Here is a 21,498-nt window from a genome sequence, read left to right as displayed (position 1 = left end):
TACACCACTGGTTCACACAACTGCAGTATATATAACTCACGCTGCTGCAACTGTAGTTGCTTGGCAATGTTCTGAGCTGTGTTCCAGAAATAAACAGTATATGTGGACAAGTATCTGTTTGTTCTAATTCCTGTAGATATACTCAGAGGAAGCACAACAGAAAAAATTAAACAAAAAGTGAAGATTGTAATTGAAGGACACCAAAAGGCATACATTGTTGGGGGGGGGGGTGCTTTGCTATGAGAATCACTAACAATTTCATTTACCAGAATGTGTCTATAAGGCTGACTTTTAGTTTTTGAAAGAGAGTGAAAAAAATATAAAGTATATGAGTGGGACAAATGCATTGGCTGGTGAATATGAATATGGCTATACATCATTTGCTGTATGTTTGTATGTCTAATTCAAACACATACAATCTTACCCATCTAGAAATGAGTGTTGTTTGTAAGAGGGTGTTAATTGATGCATTCTCTCCTTTTGACTGTTTAATGGAAAAGCACTTCTCATTAAACTGTCACTCACAGATCTGTGCTCATGTGTGCATGGAACGAGAGAAAGAAAGGAAGATGTGAGCAGGTCATTATAATACAGTGTGAAAGGAGTAGAGGGAGGTTGTAAAAGGGGAGAGGAGAGAGCGAGCGCAGGAGAGGTGCAGAAGAACAGACCATTACAACAATTAGTGTGCCATTTGAAAAGCTTTCCTTCACAGCCTTTTGATACTGAAATGAAACAATGTGTCTCTGCAGGAGGCTGTTGGCTAAATTAGCCTAACAATACCTTAACTGACACGCACACACTCGCTCTTCATCACCTGTGGATGGCTTGTTTCCCTCTCTCTCCCAATTCAGTCACTTCATTTAAATCTATTTAAATTCAATTCCATTTAAATCAATTACGTTCAATACATTTCATTTCAACTTATTTAAGTGTGCTGCTCTGATTCTTATACCTAATTAGTTGTGTTGACAAAACATAAAGACAACATGATTAAAAAACAACATTTTTAGATTAAATCAATTTGCTTTGGTGTGTGCCCAGTTTTTCTAAACTTAAAAGGAACAATAATCAATATTGATTATGATTTGTAACCTTGTTAGACATAAACTCCACTCTTCTTAATGGTATCTTTGACAACATGATTGTGGAATTGTACACGGTTGTTGAAAACACACACACACACACACACACACACACACACACACACACACACACACACACACACACACACACACACACACACTACTGTAGATAGGTGAAGAATACCTGCCAAGCAAGCTGTTGATCTTAAAGTTAATATACGATACAACATTTTAAACATATTCTAAATATTTGAATCATGTATTTCATCACCATTGGTGGAAGAAGTACTTTGCCCTACTCTTTTAAGAGTAAAAGTACTGCATTCAAAATTATACCAAAAGTAAAAGTACTCATTATGCAGAATTTAAGAATCATATACAGTACCAGTCAAAAGTGTGGACACACTTTCTCATTCAGGTGAATAGGATTGTTTGTTGTTGATTATTAGTATTAATAATCTGAATATGTAAAGTAACTAAAGCTGATCTGTAGTGAAGTAAAAAATACAATATTTTCCTGGGAGATTTAGTGGATTAGAAGTATAAAAAAGCATAAATGGTAATACTCAGATGTACCTCAAAATTCAATAAAAAAAACAGCACTTGAGTAACTGTACTTACTGCTTACATCTGCTGACCATTTTTCAAAACTAGGATGGGATTTATGGAGGCTCATTAGAGAAAGTTGCCACACCTGTGCCGAATGAAACTTTGTGACTGACTGGGAAAGAGCCTGAGCCGAGTCCACACCCGGTTCTGGGGAGAGGCACTCAGTATACATTACGGGGCTCCTACCCTGCCAAGCATACCATTATCGTGCACTCATTTCTGAGTGGTGGGTGCCGTTTACATGCTGGAAGAAGATTAGACGTTAGTGGGTTGCAGGGCGAGGTTCTTAAAAACGGGGCTGGTTAGCTTGGGCGGGGAGCGAGAGAGTGTTTGGCTGCTTCGCAGCATGAGGAAGAGGCTCTCCTTTGCTACAGGTGGGAGCCTCACTGGAACGACAGCCCCCCACCATTCACTATTACTGTAAAAGAGCCGGGTCAAAGTTAGAACACTCAGAGTTGTTGATTACCACTATCACTGCTTTTATACTTGTGTTAATCTTTATAAGATGGCAGATCAAAGAAAATAAATCTTATGAGATTACACACAATCTCCTGCACAAACTGTTACAGTTTCAGTGTCAAACCAACAACAAATATGACAACACTGTTAAGTACCGAGATTTATACAAAATATGTAAAATATACTACTCTATTTCCCACCGCAGTGAGACTTCTTTGCTGAGAGAACGGCTGATGACAGCTCAGGAGATGGACAAGCTAGCTAGCCATCTCTCAGCATCCGCTGTCCTGCTGGTGGGGAGTGAGGCAGAGGGAGTGGTGGGCTCTGTGCTGCCCCTGGCTGTTCCAGGAGGGAAAAACGCTGTGTTGTTGTATGTATCATAGCAATGTAGACTGGGTAAACCCAGCCCGATCTGCCAGCGATTTGATTTCACCCTGCAGCTCAGGCTGGAAACCTGTACGTTTATCTATCCTGCTTCCATTACAATTTTGCGGGGACCAATCACAAACTGGCTTATCCACCTGGCACGCTATTGGCGGGTTTAACACGATGACGATAGAGAAGCGACCAAGCAGCTTTTTGTTTACATTCAACATAGCGGCCACCGAAGCGCAGCAACCTTTTGATGCCGCTGTCGCTGCTACATCACCCGGCTCGTTGGTCTGATTGGTTGAAGGACTATCCAATTGCGTACAGAGTCATTTGAACTACGCCCATTGATCACGCCTCTTGTGCAGTAGAAAATGCAGAGCAGACTCCCCAGACTAAGAGACAGCAGACTTCAATCTTAAAAGATTGAGCTTGGTCTAGTGATAGCCAGACTAATAGCAATGGGTTGTATATCTGGTTTCTATTTTAGAATGATGAATAGATTACTGCTGCCTGTTGGCATGGAGAGTTGTTTCCTCTCATGCAGGCGCAGAACGTGTTAGTTGGCTGTCGACTGTAGTCTTTGCAATGTGTTCAAGTGCAACTTTTTCTCCAAGACACAGGTGACGCGAGGCGACACTAGTTCTTTGCCATCTGCCTAGTGTGTCAGCACCTTAATAGTTGCAGCCTTTCTATTCATAAAAGCGCTGTAATGGAATCTGTTGCTGAAGAGACAACTTTACCACGAATCCATGTTCTCAATAATCTTAGTGATGAGTCTATACTCCAGACTGTTTGTGTAAGCAAACAAGACTGTTAGTTTCCTCTGCAAGCAACACTTATCCATACTCACGCTCCCACATTTATATACTTTATACACTATTTATGTACTTTTCTTGTGGCTGTAGTGTTTTTGTTTGGAGGCTTAGCAGTACAACTGACAGAGAGATAAAGAGATAAGCGAAAGAGATAAACCCAGCGGAGGGACTGCATCTCCCAGCATGCCTAGAAGGGTCATAGGATTTGAGAGACGCAGTTGGTGATGAAATTGTGTTTGTTCTGCTTCCATTATTGCCACTGAAAACATGACAAATGGCAAGATGGATGAATAGGATGAACAACTTTTCCATTAATTAATTTCTGGGTCTGGGTTCCATTGCTTTGACTATACCACTGCTCACCTAAATATAACGGTTATAGAGGCCACAGAGGTTATTGCGACAGATAGATCAGCCCAGTGTTTTAGCATTTTCTCACAGCAATGGTATGCTTGTGTGTGTGTGTGTGTGTGTGTGTGTGTGTGTGTGTGTGTGTGTGTGTGTGTGTGTGTGTGTGTGTGTGTGTGTGTGTGTGTGTGTCTTCAGTAGTCACAACCCATTAGTCTTGATGAAGTGGGGCAGCAGTAGGGGGTCACACCAAGAGACCAACTGTGTTTATTAGGATCTGGGTTTAGCCATTGTTTAAGCAGGAGAAAAATTGGTCTGTATGGTAATGTATGTTTTTGGTGTCTTTGTTGTATTGGTAACACTCCTCAACAGGGTCTCATAAGTTACAAAAATATCAGATTTTTCAGTGAGAAGATTTCTGTGAGTTTTGTAGCATTTAGCTTTAGTGGAAAGTTGCTTCCTCTTGTTTTCTCTCCCCCTTTATGTCTTTCTTTTCTTACAAGACCTGCCAATTAAATGGCACCTTGTAGACTGAATTACAGAACTGACTGCCTGGCCACCTGGTTTGGACAATGACTATTTGACTATATTCTTGACTTATTGACTGGCTAACTGACCAGCTGTAAGACTAAGTGACTACTAAACACCCCCTGCAGAAGCAATTCTTCACTGACCATTTGTCTTTTGTCTGTTTTATTACAGCACCATAAAACTCTGGAGTGAGAAAAGAGCCCTAAAACGATCTAGCTGTAAATAGAGAAGCTGTGTGTGTGTGTGTGTGTGTGTGTGTGTGTGTGTGTGTGTGTGTGTGTGTGTGTGTGTGTGTGTGTGTGTGTGTGTGTGTGTTTTCGAGAGACGGAGAGAGAGTGAGAGAAAGACGCTTCATTAAATCCTTTGTATTTCATCCTCTGCCTTGGTCTAAGGCCGTCCAGAGCTATAAAGAGGAGAGAAAGGCAGATGGAAAAGAAAAACATAAATGGTTGAGCTACAGTGATCTTTTCCATTCTCATCAACCTTTGTCTTGTCAATAAATCTGCAAAATCTATCCTTATCTAAAAAAAATGCATAGCTTGTTAGACATAGAAAAAACTAAAGGAAAACAGAGAGGATTGAAAATGGGAGGGAGAACATCAGAGAGCTATGAGAGAGGCTGTTTAGAGCAAAGAAGCAGACACAACTGAGAGAGAGACAGAGAAAATGGGTCAATCAAAACCTGTTAAAATGTTTTATATCATCCAATAACTTATAAACTATAACGTATAACGTAATAAAGTACATGTAATATAAAAAAAATCTTGAAACTGCAGATGTCTTTGGGAACTCATTCAGTTAGTTAGTTAGTTTGAAAATACTTGAAATAACCCTTAAATCTCACCTTTTTGTGGTGCATTGTCTACTTCGCCTAATTTGTGGCAAATCGGGATTGGGCTTTGGCAGTCCCTGAGAATTATTCCCCCACTGGCCACTGTTTGGCAAAGGCTAAAAAAGGTGAGACTTTTGCTTAGTTTGAAGTGTTTTTAAGTGAGTATGCTTGGCTATTTACAGAGAAAAGACTTAAAGGTTGAGCAGGACTAAGTAATTGATTTGGCAATGTACATCTGGTTAACATGCACCTCCCAATAATGCAGCACATGACACACAGTGGATGAAACAGTCCCAAATGACTCGTAATGCAATATGTCATACATTAAAAAGTCTTCAATATGCAGAGTGTTCAAAAATACTGACATGCACAAACCAATGTATGCACATGCATACACCATACACAAACCTGAACATTGTCACATGGAGACCAGGATCAGTGGTCTCATAAAACGATAGCAAAGAGCAACACAGAGCGAAAGAATACTTTCCTAATCAACACTTTTCTCTCTCTCTCTCTTGCACAAACACACACACACACACACACACACACACACACACACACACACACACACACACACACACACACACACACACACACACACACACACACACACACACACACACACACACACACACACACACACACAGGAACCCCAGCTACACAGCTTCATAGTATTATTCTTTTAATCCTTTATGACTGCTCTGTCCTGGCTGAGCTATTTATAATAGACAAATTAGTGAGTGACAAAGGTGTTTACAGCTTCTTGTGTCTTTATATCAGAGAGAGGGACACAGGGTGAAGGTGGAGAAATAATAGAAGAGGTAAAACATAGAGAAATATGGTGGAGCGGAGGAGTTAGAGGAGGGAAATTACAGCAGGACAAACAAAGCGAGACGGAGAGGCGATGATGAAAAACAAGAAAAACATAAAATAATGATCAGAACGAAGGAAAAGGACAGAGGGAGTGAGGATATGTATGTTCTGTATGTGTGTAAGAGCAATAAAGAGAGATAGGGAGATGTATGGCATTTGCTCCATGGCTTATTGGTTATATAGCAAAAGGCATTGATATGTGGTTTCCCACAACACAAACACATACAACCATATTTACTTTATCCAAAACCTGATTAGCATAGCCCCCAAAGAAACATTTCGACTTCAGTGACATATGCAATCTATAGATATAGGTTTTTAGTAATGCAGTCATGTCAATAAAAGCTTTTAATTTTTTGCTGTTTTTTAACAATGTACCTTGATTCTTCATTCCTGCTCTTGTATTCAAACAAATAATCCTATTGTGTCATACATAACTAAAGACAGTCAATCATTTGGGCAGACAGTTATTGACAGTGAGCTTGTTCAGCCATTGGAATGTAGTTCAGCTCTTAAATCTTAAAAATAAATATGATTTCCAGACAACAATACTGTTGTTCATATACAGTATGTTTTTATTGTTCAGTCATGGCGCCTGCAGCCCATCAGCAGTATTTGATGATCTATGAGTCTTTGACCCAGATTTCAGCTTGACGGATTAATGATCAGACATGATCACTCATGTCCCCTGTTAGCAATCTAAAGATGACCTGACACCAGAGCATGTTACACTCCCATGGACGTGTGTGTGTGTGTGTGTGTGTGTGTGTGTGATGACTGTTAACGCACTTTAGTAGGTCTGGGAAATGAAACAGCTGTTGGACCCCCCTCTATCTCTTCCACCCATCTCAGACGCTGTCCATCAAGCAATGCCCCTCAATCAATTAGTGTCCTCTAATATCTGTGTGTGTGTGTGTGTGTGTGTGTGTGTGCGTGCGTGCGTGCGTGTGTGCGTGTGTGTGTGCGCGCACGTGTGTGTCGGGGAGTGGGTGGTGGAGGATGCGGTCAACCATCTCATTGAAGTGGCAGCTCCAAATCAAATTTGTGGGCCAGAGCAGCAACCCCTCATTTCCCTTTCTCATCTTTCCTTGCTCAGTACACACAGACACCCCCCCCACACACACACACACACACACACACACACACACACACACACACACACACACACACACACACACACACACACACACATACGAGCAGATACAGAAACATATACAGACATGTTGGATGAAGACATGCAAGTACACACATTCACACAGTTAATAGAAAATATACACACACATACAAGCAGACGCACAAACACACACCCTGAGTCCAAAATCTGGTTATTTCCTCATTGTAGATTATTATGGTAATCTGAGGACTCCAGGTGCTAAATCTACCAGCTGCAGGAAATAGGATTTTACTGGAAGCAATTGCATCCATCCATCCATTCATCCACCCATCCATCCATCCATCCATCCATCCATCCATCCATCCATCCATCCATTCAGCTATCTATCCATCTGTGCGGCTAGCCATCCGTCCATCATCCAGCCAGCCATCCTTTCCTCAAAACTAGACTGAGAAAATAGGATTGCAACTGTGTATTCCTCCATTTCCCTCAATCCTCCATCCATTCACATGTCCCTCTATCTCTGTCAGACTGCAAAAATAGGATTTTCCCTGGAAGTAACTCCAATTATTATATCACTCCCCCTTCTGGTCCTCGTTCCCTCTTTCTTCCTCTGTCCTATAAATAACAGTGTAACTACAAATGTACTGTATTTTTTTTCCTGGTAACTCCCTCCTTAATTCAGATCATCACAGTGGTAATCCTCACGTTTGTCATTTTTATATTTTGGTTTCTGTAGGTGGAGTTATTTACAGTGTCTGCAATTACAGCTTGCACTTACTTCCCACTTCTCCTTGTATTTATTCCAAACAAACACGTGACTTCCTGTGTGCCACAGGATGCACCACCATTTTATTATAGAATAATGAATAAAGCAATATATACTTACATTCATGTACATATTCACAGATGAAGGCAAAATAGGACTACATCCTACATCCAACAATACATGCCTGCTTCCCTGCTTCACCCAGGCTATTTCCTTTTCTCTTTTTTCTACGTTCACTCCTTCCAGGTTGTGTTCAGACCAACAATAGTTTGTTTTTAATTAAAAACCTTCTTACAGTTTTTTTTTGTTTTTTTTTCGATTGGTCCACAGTGTTGTGCAGGTTGTGGTTTAAGCCATGGTATAAGTGTGTAGAGTTTTGAAAACTGTGTTCAAGCAATGAAAAACAAAAACTTCAGTTTAGGCCACATGAACTGCTGCCATGCAGACTGTAGTTAGAGTTTTGCACATGTGACTCCAGTTGTGACCACTGTCATTTAGCAATCGGAAAAAAACTGTAAGTGCGTTTACATGTACTTAGGTTACCCGGTTGCAGTCAGCTTTCTTGAGTAAGCTGATTTCTTAAACGTCGTATAAACGAGAAATCGGATTTCTCCTAATTGCGGCCGGCACATGGACCTGGTGTGCCCCTCTTGAAATCTGAAACATCACAACCTGCGTGCTCCCTGTTAATGATGGGCTCATTAATCTGTGTTACCCAACACCAATTTACTTCCTATTCAGCCTCCTTCCATAACACAACAGTAATCAGTTGTAATGTATTTTTAAATACAAGAAGACCAAAAGAGCAAGTATAAAACAACACATGCTCTGTACAATGGCGAAACACAGATACTGTAATTGTTTTAGCATAGAAGCTAAACTCTATCACACGGTATTATGAACTGCTGTGATGTGTTTTGGCTTCTAATAAACCTATTACCTTGTGTCACTAAACTGGACTTCCTCATTTTTATTTCATCTCTTTACTGGTACCCGTAGCAGTACTCCGACACCAACGCTGCCTTTTCATTTATTTTTTTATTTTCAATTTTATCCTCTATAATCTCTATATCCTCTGTATTTCTCTCAATCTTCTTCACCCCTGCACCACTTTGCATTAAATCATGCAGTGCAGATACAGCAAAGACAAGCCATTTTTTTATCCCTCGATTCTGCCATCCTACCATCCCGTCTCACTCCTCCTACCGTCAATCCTTTCCTCCAATCCTGAGTATGGTTGCATAAAGGTCAAAATATTTTCCATTTCAGTCCCCTATAGGAGAGGGAAATGTCACACGTACTGTATATGAGCTTTAGAGCTTTAGAAAAGTGTGTGTGTGTGTGTGTGTGTGTGTGTGTGTGTGTGTGTGTGTGTGTGTGTGTGTGTGTGTGTGTGTCTGTTTCCCCAGATAAATAAAAAAACAAGCTTCAAACAGTCTTGAATTATCTTTGTTAAATTCCCTAATTAACACCCTACTGTGCAAAAAAATCTGATTGTGTGTGTGTAGAAACTAGTAACTATGCCTCCTATAAGAAAGTGAAACGAAGAAGAGTTGGAAAAGGCGGTGCGGAGGGTGTCAATTGAGGAAAGATAAAAGTGAAGTGAAGAAAGGCAGAGGAAAAAGCTCTATGCTGTAACATGACACACACACACCGATGCAGTCTGTGTAATCAGCCATCTAAGGGGTTAGAGGCCATTTTATCAGTGTTAGGTTTCCTGACCCGTCATCTTATCAATGATCAGAAACCACTCTGTCTCCGCATTTGGTGTGTGTGTTTGTGTGGGTGTTGGTGCCGTGGGTGTGATTAAGCCATTTACTGATAATCCTATCACTTTGTGTCATCTAAGACAACAAGGGATTCCCCCGCAAAAGAACCACTGTTATTGTGCTTTTCACAGCCCGAGGGATCCACTCCTCAAACAGCCAGACACACTCACACATGTCCCCGAGGCTGTTGTTATTGATAATGTCATTATTAACAGGGAAGGATGTGAAGATGCTCTCCATCCTGTCATTGAAAGTATGTGTGTGTGTGTGTGTGTGTGTGTGTGTGTGTGTGTGTGTTTATGTGTTTGTACTACATACTGGTGACCAGTGACCCGTGCTTCACTGTACTCCCAGTGTTACAGTTGAGTGACTTGCCCATAAACAGGTCTGTCTTTTGTTTCTCTTTAACAATACCACCGTACATATGACTGTACTGTCTGCAATTGGAAGGTAGTGGGTCGTGAAAACGTGAGTGCTTGCATGCATGCGTGCGTGCGTGCGTATGTGTGCGTGTGTGTTTCCCATACACTAAAGTACAGTTAGTTCCAATTACTGAACTCCTATTGCTGGTGCCTTAAATAGAGACGAATGGTGTGACTAATGAACTGATCTGAAGTTAGAAAAATAAAAGAGTAAGAGGAAAAAAGAAATCCCTGTAATCAGTGATGCTCTCACTTAGTGTCTGTGTATTTCCAATGTGCACAAAGATTTTTTTTCTGCTAGGATCATAAAAACCTTAAATAACTAAAGCTGCACCCAGTTTCAGAAACCTTCTGCTGTTTGCCACTTTAAGAGTCCTGTGTTCGATTAAGGTGGTCAAATAAAACAAGGTGGGACAACAAACCATCCACTGTGTTAAAAGAGTTGAGGTGGACATACTTAAGCTGACCTTTAAGGTGGAACAAAAAGCTGACAATGGAGAAGGGCTTTTATAAGTGGAATTAGTCTTAGTCTTAGTCTTAGTCTTAGTCTAGTCTAGAAGGACGAGAGATCAATGATCAGGCTGCAGGAAATAAAATATTACAAAGTTCAATTCAATAACATGGAGTGGTGATGAAAAGAAAACCCCGTCAGTGTGCACTCATCTGCCCCAGTTGTTCAGAACTTGATCCTGATTTCAGTTACACTTTCACCTCTCCTGTGAAAGCCCAATGCCTCTAATTGCAGCCAACACCGAGGTGATCACTGTGGTTTAGCAATTCACATTGAAAGCAACAGTAGAAGAAATATGATGAAAGTGGAGAGTACACTCGGAGCTCTCTCCATTTTTACACCTTTGCACAGCTGGCCAATCGCTAACGAAAGTAGGCTATACTGACTGTTGGAAAGTTACAAAAAATAAAGGCTGTTTAAACATAACAATAACCTTTTCACTGCTTCTGAGCAGTTTGAACAGATTGTCTTTTTTAGTATGTATAAACCCTCATATTTCGTATATTTATCCTTCAACTTCATCACAAATTCAAAAGGAAAAGACCTGACATAGTGGTCACACAAACTGAAAGTTATCTCCATAAAGTGCAGTGCAAAAGCATCAACAGTGACCGCTTTGCATGAAACACATTCAGTATAAAAATTATATTCATTTTTTTTAACCAAAGAAACATAAGCAAAGAAAATTCCAACTGCAACTCTTAAAAACGTCATTTTGACAACAAAGCTCAATGGCCATTCATCTTTTAGACTTATAATTACTGTTCAGCTAAGAGCCATTTCATTTCTAAATGTGTCAAACTACAGCTGTGCGAGCATACATCAAATTCAACAACTAGTTTTGAAGATATGTAACCCTTAGCCTACAGTAAGTTATGAGACCATGTTCAAATATATATTGTAAAAAGTGATATTTCCATGTCTTTTTTATTATAAAGCAGCTTGAGGTGCTATTTAATAATGCTAATTAATAATAATGCTATTAAATACTGTGTTTTTTTTTAACATTAAAGCATGTAAACATGTTCTAGTAGAAACCCAAAATACAAGTATGAACCTGAAAATGAGCATGATATGGGACCTTTAATTGCAGTCCATTTGAAAAAGACTTTGATATCACTTTGATACCTACTCCAAAAGTAGCAGTAACATTTCAATTACAAGCCTTAGACAACTAGTTACAAAGTCAGTTTGCCATCTTTGCAGCACCTGTCATTTCCCCACTGACGAACACTAAGCTGCTAACTGCTGCTGCTAACTGCTGCTGCTAACTGCTGCTGCTGATGCTGCGCTACCAGCAGAGTCAGGCATCCTTATCTACGACCACACAGAGAGAAAGAGAGAGAAGACACAGCGAGAGAGAGAGAGACGGGGGGGAGGGCAAGGAAAAAAAATACGGTAGTAGAAAGCAGTAAATGAGAAGGTCAGACAGAGGGGAGACAAGAAAATGGTACAGGATAAAAGAGGCAGAAAGAAAAACCAGAAAATGTGTAAAAGAGAGGGAAGTAAAGAGAAAAAAGGAAGGTAAAGATAGTTTGATGATAGAGAGAACAAAAGGGAAACGAGACATACAGAAGATATGGAGAGGTAAAAGAGAAAGCTGGACAATAAAGTTATTAGAAAGAGCAAACATTTTTCACCGACTGCTCAGCTCTGACAGCGCACTGCGATCCCTGGACACTGTTTGTTTGTATGTATCCATGTATCAGTGAACGCCTGTGCTTGCTTATGTGTGTGTGTGTGTGTGTGTGTGTGTGTGTGTGTGTGTGGCTGTGTATATATTTGTCTCTCTCTAGCACCTCTGTGTCCTTGCTAATAGCTGAGTGGACTCCCTGCAGTCTCCACCGGCTGTACTGTGATTATCACCACTTAGTTGTGCACCCACACAGAAATGCACACACGGACATTGTATGATAGAAACAAATAGGCCGGGAGCCAGGTCCACTCCTCAGGATGTTTTTTGCTACCTTTTTTTCACTATAATTTCCTATTATCTTATACCTTGGGCCATCACAAGTTGATAACGACCACCCCCAACTCGGCCCCGTTTGGTCTCAGGGGCCAAAAAACACCCTTTTTGGGAAAAGCTTTTGGCGGAATGATGTAATTGTGAATATTAAGGTACTGCAGCTACATAAATGGTCATATAACCCTACAATTTTGCATGGTGTATCCTGACACATAGGGGAAACTAGCAGAAAAAGATTCTGGGTATTGCTGCCTTTTTGCTGTCAAATATCACCCTCAACATACCCCAAAAGACAAAAAAATGTCTGTCCGCCTGACAAAATGTCATCAAAAGTGATCATTTTCAAGCATTTTATTATATCTGTCACTGCCTCAAATGTACATGAAAGACTTACCAAGTTTATAAGCTTCAATTTAAGTCCAAGATGACCTTTCTATCTAGAGGATTTCAGCTGGTATAACCAAAGTTCTCCACTGTTCCTCAAATCGGAGAAAACAGAACTTTCAGGCATTACCATTCCATATGGGATTAGCATATGTTTTGCATATGAACAATATCTTCTTTTTTTTTTTTTAAGATTATTTTTTGGGCATTTCTGCCATTAATGATAGGAAAGCAATGAAAGAGGGAGAGCGAGCGGGAAGACATGCAGGAAATTGTCCCAAGTTGGACTCGAACCCCAGACCTTCTGCGTTGAGGCATAAACCTCCGTATATGTGCGCTCGCTCTATCAACTGAGCTATCCTGGCCACATGAACAATATCTTAAACAAGAGTTGAGACTTGACTTATGTACTGCTATACTATATGAAGTGAATTGCATGAAAAGTGAGTAATGTTATGCCCTTAGGTGGACTGGGGTCAGGGTGCAACATAGGGTACAATCACACAAAATCAATTAACCAAATGTGAGATTTATTAAAGTCCACAAAGTCCTCGCAACACAAGGAATAAAGATGACTCTAGTGTGCAGTCTGTTATCAAAAAGCCAACCTTTAATTGAGTAAACGTTAGTAACCTGTACAGGTAAACATTTTTTACAGCCAAATGGCGAAACTAAAATACAGCTCAAACATAAAATAGAAAACATTTCTTTGGTTCTTAGATCTTTTTGCTGCTTATCCATGCTGTACTTTGACGAATGGTCATGTTAGTGTATTGTATTAGTGTAGAATATAAACTCTCAATCATCATTTTCCTCCTCTTCCTCATCTTCACTGAATAAACTTTGAATTCTGATTAAGAATCTTTATCGGACGGACCTTCCCTTTGCCTTTGAGTGCTTAAGTGCAGTCAGCACCAGTGAACGCATGCAAGGACAGAAGAGAGCTGAAATGTGTTCCTGTGAATAATCTCCAGCCACCAGAGGCCTGTACTACGAAGCGAGATTTGGCGTTAACGAGCTAACTTCAGGTTCAACCCAGGGTTTTCTGTACTACGAAGGCGGATTAGTTGTTATCGGGTTCAATCGCCGTGGTAATTTATCCTGAACGCCTAACCTGGTCGGGAGCAGGTTATGTTGGAGATTAGAGATCAACCGGTGTTAAAGCACCGCCTGCTGACCAATCAATACTCGGTTGATAACGGCGTCACCGTTCTTAGAAGATCTGGTGGAGCTCGGTGGGCGGAGAGAGAGAGAGGTGCGCTCATAAAAGTTAAAACATTTAGAGAGCGACAACCCCGTTAACATTCCCTGATGGGTATCTTTATGAAAGATATAGATTTTCATCGGAGGGAATTACATATAGGCTATTTGTCGGCTTCTTCAGCCGTGTGTTGCCAATACGCACATCGGTTTGAGTTATGTTTTTATGTTTTTTTATTTTCTCTCACGATCGCGTACCACTGCCAGGGTTGCAACTGAAATAAAAGCCTAAAGCAACGACAGTTTATGGAAAGCAAAAGTGTAATTATGGTCAGATCTTGTGCCTGACTGATGGGGAAGTGACCAGTTTAGTCTAATGTATTGTAGTGGCGTACTGTACTGTATATTGGCCAGAATCTGCCTTTGGGGGAGGAGGGGGGCATATCATAGTGGGGGGTCTGGGTGTCCTCCCCCAGGGAAGTTTTAAGCATCAACGACTTCATTTCCTGCATTCCGATACACTTTTATGCACCAATTTATGGTGAAATACTACCTCCATTGAGCCTATGTGAAGAAAAAAGCACAGATGATAATTCAAAATATATCAAATGGAAAGTATGTTGTTACGTGTCATTGGGCATTTTTAAGTGGGTATATGGAAATCTTGGAGCTTACTATCATGTAGACTACACCACTGGATATTGATAAGCTAAACGTTGTGATTTACGCATAACAGCGTCGGCGTTTTTGCCAGCTTTCCTTCCTGCGTTTTGCCTGTAAAACCGTGTCTGTGTTCTTCATATTTATGTAGAATTATAGTTTGCTCTTATGTAAAATATGCGGCTCTAGATGTTTGCGATTGGTCGTGGTGCGCAAACACCGCCTCTTTTACGTGAACGTGCGCGCCGCTGGATTGGGAAACCCTGGATTGACTGAACTAGTTGATAACCAGCGTCGTGATACAGGTTATGCGGGACCGCGGTTGTTAGGGTTAGTGAAGCCGGATAACTGAAAGAAATCCTGGACATGTTGATCTTGATTCGTAGTACAGGCCTCTGGTTGATGTTGATTAGTCTATCTCCCATGTCAAAGATGATGTTGACAGTTGATGACTTGGTATAATACAGGAGGAAAATGTCAGAGTCTTTTGCTCGGTTGTTTTTGTCAACAACCTAGTTTAGTAACTCTGCCTTTCGAGTTAATCTTTCCACGCACCTTGCGGCTGCATGCATAAAATAATTTTATCAGTATCGGCCCATAGGGGTCCATAGGGGTGCGGCCCTTCTGGCATTTGCCCAAATTCCAGATGGCCAGTCCGTCACTGCTTGAAAACTTGACCAGCCTCTATGAAAATGACAGGCCTTCGGATGTCTTCCATCATACATGAGAGCTCCAGTGATCCAGAAGTAAATGAATGAGAGCCTTCTTGTTTTCATCATTTGTGAGAAAACCATTCCAATCAGTGGGTCGATGACCATTCAGCCCATTAACTATAAAACATTCACCACAACCTCTGCGATCTCTCTCAGCTGATTTTGGTGAATAAAGACGGTCAATGTAAGTGTCTGTGCTGAATACTGTTTCAGCTGCAGCAGGTAGACTTTTGAAGGTGCGCTCTGATATAGTCTTCATTGTCCGTGGTGCATCACACATGTAGAATGAGGAATTTCCATCTTGAATGAGAGCACATTGGCTTGGAGAAGGAAGTTGTGCATTCTCAGCATCTTTGATCATGTGATTAATTCCTTTTGCTTTGTTGTTTTTTTGCAAAAAAGATTGTTGAAATGGAGTATGGCGTCAGAGTCAAGGGATAGGTCATTAGGTCAGAGAGGCTAATTTGTGACTTAAGTTCTTGTGATTTGATGAATATCTGAAAGATAAACCCACTTGTGGCCTTGTACTGGATCACTTTCTGGTTTGATGCCACAAGCTTTCTTTTAGGTGTGGTAGACGACATTGTCCTGAATCTGTTCCTCTTGATGGGTTCAAAGAAAAGGACCTTTTTAGTTTGAAGTTGATCACGGATGAACTCTTTTTGAGTTTTGCCATTTTTCAGGGCATTCGGCACATCATAGCGCACCTCTTCTGGCATAGCTGCTCCTGAACTCAAACTTGTCAAGGGATGAGAAGTCTCAAGCTGAAATGGGTTGATAAAACTCTGAAAAGCTTGTACTGTTTGCTGCACTTGCTCCTCAGACCGAGTGATTTCACGTGGTCTGAGATCTCTTTGTTGCTTCACTGTATGTCCGCCTCGGCCACTTGTCATTTCCCACATGGCTTCTACAAACTCTCCTTTGGCATGGGCAGTCAGGATATGACGTTGGCTCGCTTCATAATTACTGGTTATTCCACAGATCCCAGCAGAATATGTCCCAGACCCTGAGTTTGACTTGAATCAATCTATAAGTAGAGTGGGCGCCTTACATGTAGAAAAATATAGGACACCAATCTCCCAATAGAATCAATATCTTTCCATAAACAGAAAAATAGATCAAGTTACCTCCAAATTGTCTTTGCTGAATAACTTCAGGATGTGACATGAAGGGTTAGGGTGTTGGTTGGTTAGTGCAGTGATGTAGTCTACCCACTTAAAAATGTGCAATGATACGCAACAACATATATTTTTGTGACACAACTTTCACTTCAGATATTTGTATTCACAAATACGGGGTTGAGTAACGTGACAGCAAACAAAACTAACACTGCAGAACATGCAGGGAGACTTTTCTCATCTTTCACTGACCCACTCCTCGCTGAGCACAGTGCGTAGTGTGTAGTACATAGTGTGTAGTGGGTAGTGTGTGTGTAGTGTGTGTGCATAGTGTGTGCGTAGTGTAGTGTGTAGTGTGTAGTACGTAGTGTGTAGTGTGTAGTGTATAGTGTGTGCGTAGCGACCGGGCCCCAATGCTCCGCCTACACTAACACCAGTATCCTCCCTTCACCGCACATTTAAGACAAATATAAGTAGCCTATTTTATTTTGTCTTCGTTGCTTTGGGGTCAACTTTTGTGATCCAGGCTCAGGTCCCTGATGTGAAAGCCCCCTTACTGCTTTATATTCCATTATATTTCCATTATATTATATTTTTGATATTTTTTTAATATCATCTGTGTTTTCCTTCTCATACGATAAATAAAGGTATTCCCACCATAAATTGGTGCATAAAAGTGTATCAGAATGCAGGATATTAGTCTTTGGTGCTCAAAATAACCCTGGGGGAGGACACCCAGACCCCACAAAAAAAAAAGTGCTACAGTATACCAACTACAATACATTAGACTACACCACTGGGTTAGTGTGTTGGTTGGTTAGTGTGTTTATGTGTGTAATTGATTTGAGGAACAGTGGAGAGCTTTGGTTATACCAGCTGAAATCCTCTAGCTAGAAAGGTCATCTTGGACTTAAATTGAAGCTTATAAACTTGGTAAGTCTTTCATGTACATTTGAGCCAGTGATATATATAACACAATGCTTGAAAATGATCACTTTAGATGACAATTTGTCAGGCGGACAGACATTTTTTTGTCTTTTGGGGTTTGTTGAGGGTGATATTTGACAGCAAAAAGGCAGCAATACCCAGAATCTTTTTCTGCTAGTTCCCCCTATGTGTCAGGATACACCTTGCAAAATTGTAGGGTTATATGACCATTTATGTAGCTGCAGTACCTTAATATTCACAATTACATCATTCCGCCAAAAGCTTTTCCCAAAAAGGGTGTTTTTTGGCCCCTGAGACCAAACGGGGCTGAGTTGGGGGTGGTCGTTATCAACTTGTGATGGCCCAAGGTATAAGATAATAGGAAATAATAGTGAAAAAAAGGTAGCAAAAAACATCCTGAGGAGTGGACCTGGCTCCCGGCCTAAAATGTCCACACTCATGCACAGCAGGGTAATACACAGAGTTTCCTTCAGAAACACGGGAACATATATGTATGTTGTCAGCTCCATGTGTGTATGTGTGTGTCTCAGATCTGTTTGTCTATATCTGTACTCTGCTACTGTGTGTGTGTGTGTGTGTGTGTGTTTGTTTGTCTGTAGCATGTCTCTGCTCTGCTCCAGCAGTAAATGAGTGTGTCAGTGCAGCCCATGTTAACTGTTGACACGCTAATTTACTGTGGCTTCCCGTAAGACCTGCTCAGTAATATGGCTTATTGATGAGGCCACAGGGAGTGTGTATGTGTGTTGTGTGTGTGTTTGCATTGCCAAGTGTTTTCAGTGCTTGTGTACCCACACCGGAGATGAAATATCTGCTGCGCTACAGATAAATATGGCCAGTCCATGGGTGATGTATGCAAACATAAATATTTACTCTCTGTGCGTGAATGTGTCTGTTCGTGAGACACTTTGATAGCTGTGGGTCAGGTGAAGAGTGAATGTTTTTATTTTGTCGTTGTATAGGGGGTTTGCTATTAAGTAGAATATTGTTTTTCCAATGATTAGATATGTCTAACTCTGCATTTGCTCTAAGTTTATGACACTAGAAGAGAAGAGGAAACTTGATCGGTGAGCTGGGAGAGATCTTGAACAGGAAATTGGACAGTGGTGAAAAACTGGACGGAATACAGCCACAGCAACATCCCTGGAGTCTGGAGGTGCCAACAGGTTGACACTACACACACTTATGTGCAGGTTAAAAAAAAAAAAAATGAATATACAGAAGAGAGCTTCCAACTATGCACTCAGAAAGACATCTTTTAACTCTCCGGCATGCAGACACATACACAAACATTAATTCCTAGGCACACATGCATATGCGCAGAAGTGAGGAGAGGTTGATGGATGCAGAGCCGTTGGTCCCTCTGAGATCACCACATTCTCTATGTGCCATTAACCTCAAAGATGAATTGGAGGAGGAAAGAGGCAGTAAAGTGGTAATCAGGAGGATCGGCAGAAAGCTCTGCAGACCGGTAACATCTTGGTGATTACTTTGGATGTCCTAACATTACTGAGCCTGAACTGATGCATGCACATACAGACACACACATTCACACATGCACTTTATTAACATCAAAACAAAGTGTACAGCATGGAGTATTTTGATATTATTTTGTAGTGTTCTAAAGGTGTTAAAAACGGTCAACAAAACACCAACAAGTCCTCCAAAACATGCGACGATATAGGTTGTTTATTTCTTCCCTCTAATACGACCCACAGGATCGTTTTCCATAACAGTCGCGGTTTTGCATGTCAACGTAAAATGATTGATATTTGTTACGTTACTTCACTTCCGGTTGCGCTTATAAGTAAGTAAGCAAGTACCTTGGCGCATTGCTATTATGATGGCGGAGTTGCACCGTAATATTTGTATTTGTAATCTTTTGCATTTGTAATCTTTTGCATGTTTGTGCGCTGCTGCGCTTCCCTGTGTGTGTGTAACAAGCATAGTGTGCGCGCGCTGTGCATAAGCCTAGGCGCATTTTACTAATTTGCTGTTAAAATAACAATGAAATGCTACATTATTGACTTTAGACCAGGTTTTTGTTGGTCAATGGCGCGATCACTTCCCGCTGCCTCAAGATAGCAATATGCCAAGAATTCACCTGAACACACCTCCCTGTAAGACCAGCACGCCCATGGGCGCAAAGATGGGCGCAGGTGCATTTGCTATTTAAACGACGCAGGTGCTGGACGGGAAATTGACAACTGCGTCAGTCTTAAACTAGCAAAGACACTTCCGTCGGGCTTTGCGCTGCACTGTGCCGGGTGCAACATAGAGCTCTCTGTCTGTTTACTTCTTGCTTGCTTCCGTCATAATTACTACAGCCACTAGAGGGCGTTGCCACTATAAATGGAAATATGACTCATAATTGCTACTTGAACAAACGACTTACGTGCGCCATTCTCAGGGGAGGACCGTCTCCAAAATACAGAAGCCACGTTTGCAGAGGGCAGCACAAGTTGCAAATATGGTAATGATTTTATTATGTCACATTTCATTTTAATTTTATCCCTAGCTGGCTGCTGAGCCATCATTTCATATGCCTGACATTATAATTACAGGAATCCTTAGAAACTGATATTGTGGTAAACAAGGTGAAAGTGAGCAGTGACTTCCTGCAAAGACTCCTCGTGTTTAAAATAGCACAGTTTCTATTTGTGAAGATTTGATTGGAGGTTACTTGCAATATAAGTTCAAAGTGGATCTTAGATTTGAAGGTTTTTTTCTACAGTAGTTTTTAAGTTGATTTTCAATTCAGTATCAACATGTTTTTTTTTTTAGAATTGGGTCAAATAGAGGATCTTATTGGTTTGTGGTGTGCGTCCAATGGCCTGGCCTGACCTTATTTCGAGGGGCTTTTAGAGGAGATTTGCTTTGGGGAGACCTTCACAAAAACACTGATATTGCTGATTTTTTTTTTCCGTTTTTCGTTTAAAAAAAGAAAAACAGATTTATGCGTGGGGGGTCTCAAGTCTCAAGGCAGTTGGTCTGCATCGCTTAACTCCCCAAAGTGAATCCCACGTGGCCCCTGGAGGGACAGAGAGGGGGAAAAGGGAGTGGAGAAAGGCAATGTGTGGAGAGAAGAGAGGAAAGGAAAGGAAATGAAAAGAAGGACAAAAAATGGGTAAAACAAAAAAAAGTATAAGGAAGGAAGGGAAACTTATGAATGAACAGGTGGCAAAAATGACAGATACACAGAGATAGTGCCGAAAAAACAAGAAAGTAATGAAATGAAAGAAATGAATGCATAAAATGATTCATCAAATCAACAGAACCAGAGAGAGTGATAGAGGATGCAGTGTGTTGGCAAGGTGTGGACAGGGCCAGTAGTGCTTGTCGTCAGGCCAGCAGACAAGTTCTTCCCTTGACGCAGCGCAAGGATCACCTTACCCTCTACTGGATTCACAGCTCTGTTGCAACACACACTCGAAAACGTTTTCATATGAATGTATTTGTGTTTTACTTTTTCCCATTCAATGACTAAACCCAGTAGTGTCAGGTAAGAAATAAACTTGAAGAAATAAAACTTTGGCACACAAGGGGTCATGCAACCTGTCGAAAATCTAGCTGTTAGTAGTAAGACTGCCGATCAGGAGATGACCATACAACCTATGAGTAGAATATCAGCTTCATAAACGCATCACTGTAATGCCAAGTTAAGATGTTTGAAAAGAGTGGCATCACATAAACATAGCCCTACAAATTCATCTTAACATGCTATGACATAAGAACTCTGCAGGTAGTTTCCAGTCAGGTAGACACACTGTCTGTTCATTTCCTCACTTCAATTCTGTCCATTTCCCTAAAATGGATTCTCAGTTGTGACTTCTGGGAATCCCAGTCCACTGCTTGGCAAGCAGAAAAAGGTGTCATGGATTAGCATATCCTAGTTTCACAACATACTGTTGCAAGTTATATGAAAGAATGTGTGAAGGGAAAGTCCAGAAGGCATGGGTCCATGTGGGTTGGTGTGAATTCAGAATGATTCTCAGAGGTT

The 21,498-nt window shown here is 40.9% G+C and overlaps 1 long non-coding RNA gene across 1 annotated transcript in view; it reads right to left on the bottom strand.

Moving 5' to 3' along the window:
* The window catches only part of LOC118495584, a 175,278-nt gene that overhangs the window by 3,069 nt on the left and 150,711 nt on the right, over nt 1–21,498 (bottom strand). The window contains exon 3 of the long non-coding RNA XR_004898048.1: nt 21,202–21,209. This is a non-coding gene — a long non-coding RNA (uncharacterized LOC118495584). The remainder of the gene's footprint in view (nt 1–21,201; nt 21,210–21,498) is intronic.

The sequence above is a fragment of the Sander lucioperca genome, chromosome 8 (genome assembly GCF_008315115.2).
Source record: "Sander lucioperca isolate FBNREF2018 chromosome 8, SLUC_FBN_1.2, whole genome shotgun sequence".
Lineage (NCBI taxonomy): Eukaryota > Metazoa > Chordata > Actinopteri > Perciformes > Percidae > Sander > Sander lucioperca.
The sequence above is the reverse complement of the archived record's forward strand: the minus strand, read 5'-3'. Positions and strand labels throughout refer to the sequence as shown.